Source organism: Etheostoma cragini, chromosome 8 (assembly GCF_013103735.1).
Source record: "Etheostoma cragini isolate CJK2018 chromosome 8, CSU_Ecrag_1.0, whole genome shotgun sequence".
Taxonomy (NCBI): Eukaryota; Metazoa; Chordata; class Actinopteri; order Perciformes; family Percidae; genus Etheostoma; species Etheostoma cragini.
This window is the reverse complement of record NC_048414.1, coordinates 1454256-1454700: the sequence shown is the minus strand read 5'-3', so window position 1 is coordinate 1454700 and position 445 is coordinate 1454256. Positions and strand designations below refer to the sequence as shown.

Sequence of the window (445 nt, the reverse complement as noted above, 5' to 3'; positions counted from 1 at the left end):
CCCCCCCCCCCCCCCCCCTGAGTCTAACTTAATCTACTCTGGTTCAAGCGGGACGACTCTAAGATGTCTCAGCATGGATGAAGTCAGGATACAATGCTATTTAATTTAAAGTGCCCCTATTCTGCTCATTTTCAGGTTCATAATTGTATTTAGAGGTTGTACCGGAATAGGTTTATATGGTTTTTGAAAAAAAAAAAATATATATATTTTTGTTGTATATTGCAGCAGCTTCTCTTTTCCCCCTGTGTGTTGAGCTCTCTGTTTTAGCTTCAGAGTGAGACATCGCACTTCCGTTCCATCTTTGCTGAGAGTCACACATGCTCAGTACCTAGGGAAGGACTACTAGCCAGTCAGAAGCAGAGTATGAGGCCCTGACGGTACCTAGGTAAGGACTACTAGCCAGTCAGAAGCAGAGTATGAGGCCCTGACAGTACCTAGGTAAGGA

General features: G+C 44.3%; 1 protein-coding gene across 1 annotated transcript in view; it reads right to left on the bottom strand.

Moving 5' to 3' along the window:
* ankrd27 (ankyrin repeat domain 27 (VPS9 domain)) overlaps positions 1-445 on the bottom strand; it is a 30653-nt gene that overhangs the window by 376 nt on the left and 29832 nt on the right. The window lies entirely within an intron of this gene.